Raw genomic sequence first — 3,100 nt, 5'->3', positions numbered from 1 at the left:
CGTCACCAGTTTCAGCATTCAACACTCCAAAACACCATCCTTATAACCTTTTTTGCATAAAAAACCACTAATGCACTGTTGAACAAGAAAAAATAATCAACATATGCTATGTCATTAGCCTAGGAAGCCAAAAGTTGACTCTCCGTTCCAAAAGGGAAGTATTCAGATCATATCATGAATCATGAGCTTGGCCAATACCTTAGTTATTTGTTCAATACCATGAGGAAGAAAGAATGCATTTCTCACACTAATAATCATAAGGATAATCACCTGACTATCAAGCTTATATGGATTAGGTAAATCTTTTTCCTCCCAATCCCTTCGACGAGGCCTTGATGTTAGTCCCCAGCCAGGCCTGTCAAATGCAGCAACAGTGCAATTACTTTGTCGAGAAATAGATCCCATAACATGCCTCCAAGAGAAGACTCCACCACCAAATCCGTGTACAAGAACAACCCCTAATTCACCATTAGTGCTACCATCCATATTTTTCTCCAAATTCATAGAATCTAATTTATTAGTTTCTTCATGAATGTTTTCCAAGCACAAAGCAGGTATATCTTCAGAAACAGCTGGAGAAGTCACAGGACCATCCAGAAGTGGAGTATAGAGTGATGAGCCATGAATTGATTGCTATAGCTCCTGTGGAGTTGCCTCTGGATCTTTGGAGACATACTGCCAAATGCCCATTGAATTTAGCAATCCCCCAGCCGATGAAGTGACATTGCTAAAATTTGGTTCAACGATGGATGCAGAGGACAGGGTATGTGGTGGCGAACCAGGCAAGCTGACTTTGTAATGGACTGTAAGTCCTTGACATGTAATGAATAAGCCGTCAGAGTCTCCAAGTAATTTGGGTGGCATTTCTTCATCACAAGCTGTCCCAAAAGGTCTCCGTCTCATTTCACTGTCACTTTTTGGGGTTCTCACTACAGAAGGAGTAGGAGATCGTGGGACCTTCTGATAGCAAGAGAAAACTTTGCATGAAAGTACCTGCTTAAAATGGCATATAGGTTGTGTACCAAGCAAATTATCAGAACCTCTTACCTCCAGAAAATCAAAACTACAGAAACAATTTACCAAGCGTAAACCTCAAGTTAAAGGGTAGAAAGATAGCCATCACAAACTTACAGCTTCTGGATCAACCCGGTGAAACAATAGCTTTCTCCGCGCCCTGCAGCTGGTTCTATAAGCTACCACAATGTGGCCAAGGGCAAAAACAACTGATGAGAGGAAAAGTACAGGCATTCCCCATGACTTCTTCAAATGGAGTCTCTGCTTTGAGAGAGAAGCTGCAGCTTCAGCTTCAATGTGAGAATTTACGGTGAAAACACAAGCTTTTACTGAAAGAAGAACAACTGAGAGAAAGGAACACAGAGAGACGGCTCCAAGGTAAGGACCATGTGATAAAGCAGGGCCATCGCAAATGCTATACACGCCTGCAAATGTGCAAGAATGATAACGTTAGGCTGGAAAGAACAGGAATTAAATTATGGAAAGGAACCACTGATTTTCTTCGACATATTCTGCACATCTAATCCCCAACACACAATACAAAGTGAGAGATACAAAAATTCATTATGCAATGTGTATACGCTAACAAAATTTTAGTCAGAGAGCATAAAACTGATGAAATACCGTCGCTTCCATCGATACACAGTGAGCTTAGCCCCGTATTCCATCACATAGTTATTCCAAAAGGTAAGAAATGGAAGAAGAAAAAACAGTGAGCTTGAGATTTGTGATTAACTTGTAGATGCTTATCTGGAAAAGAAATATAAAAATAGTTGAAGTTTCTTTCGACACGTTAACAGCATATGAGAAATGATTTTCGAAACTTGTCTCCTCGTTTCGACAACTTAATCATCAAACTGGTGAATGCTTTGGAAAAGAAATTAAGCAATGTATTCCCCACGACAAAATAAAGGGAAATCAGTTTCTTCTAATTTAGAAGTATAGCATTACTTTAACATCCCTGCAAATACCAGCTCCAGAGCGATCATAATGCCCGAAAAAGGTAAACAAAGCACCATAAAAAGGAAGGGGAAAAAAATACAGAAAACAATCATACATATAATGATGAGAGATCTTATGATAGAAACGAGGGGAATGTCTGTCAAGGAACTCTTGAATGTGTATCGACGCAAATGTTCTTTAAAATCGTAACACCTCACGCACGTAAAGCTGGAGATCAAAACACAAGGTACCAACACATCAACAAGCGCCACGAGCACCGGCAACGATGTAACCAGCAAAGACGCCAGCATTGCCACCATGAAGAACACCATCCAAATGCCCCTCCGAACCTTCTCAATGCATTGACCTCCCTTCGCCATAATTAAGTCAACACCAAAACACAATTCCAGCGACCGCAACCCGCGCTGACGAGGCGGTTATGATCGTTTTTTTTTTTTGCCCAATTCGGTAATCAGACAGAGATCTATAATGTGAGGCCTCGATAAGAAACTAAAACCCTAACCAGTGACTCCGTCGGATGCTCCGGCAGAGGCTCATCCTGACATTTCCGGCGAGCAGAAGAATAGGAAGTTGACGTGGAGAAATGATTGCGTATGAAGAGGCGAAGAATGCCGCGGAAGATGAAAGTGAACTAGGGTTACAGAAAGACTTGTTGAAGGATCAAAGCAGTCTTAGAGATTTTCAAAAGGTTTGAAATCTCTGCCTTTCTCCTCCAACCTCTTTCTTTCTCGTTTTCTCTTCCTTTCTTTCTGTCTTCCTCTCCTGTTCTCCCAGTTGGTTTCCTTGGTCTCTGTATTTTATTTTTCATTTACCAATTTTTACCAGGGGAAAAAATAAAAGCAAGTTGCCAGATTTAATTTAATCACATATTTTGTTGTTACTATGTTACCGTTAATCTATAATGACGCACGGTCACAATTTTGGGCTTTTGGCACACCAGAATTTTTTTTATTATTCTGTCACCTGAATGAAGTCAAATTTTAGGCCAACCAATGACGCCAATTGTTATAAATAAACTTTGCTTGTGTTTTTTTTAATTACATTGTTGGGATTTGAATTTCTAGAAATATTTAGATCCTACCCACTTTTACCACAAAATATTTGTTGAAATTTTTAAGTGTTC

The 3,100-nt window shown here is 39.9% G+C and overlaps 1 pseudogene; it reads right to left on the bottom strand.

Annotated features, from left to right (window-relative positions):
- Window positions 1–162: 162 nt before the first annotated feature.
- On the bottom strand, window positions 163–2,428 carry LOC114724160 (uncharacterized; annotated as a pseudogene).
- Window positions 2,429–3,100: the final 672 nt, after the last annotated feature.

Source organism: Neltuma alba, unplaced genomic scaffold (assembly GCF_004799145.2).
Source record: "Neltuma alba isolate B1F8T4 unplaced genomic scaffold, ASM479914v2 tig00012172_pilon, whole genome shotgun sequence".
NCBI classification, from domain to species: domain Eukaryota; kingdom Viridiplantae; phylum Streptophyta; class Magnoliopsida; order Fabales; family Fabaceae; genus Neltuma; species Neltuma alba.
Note: the sequence above shows the minus strand (reverse complement) of the source record. Positions and strands in the feature narration are given on the sequence as shown.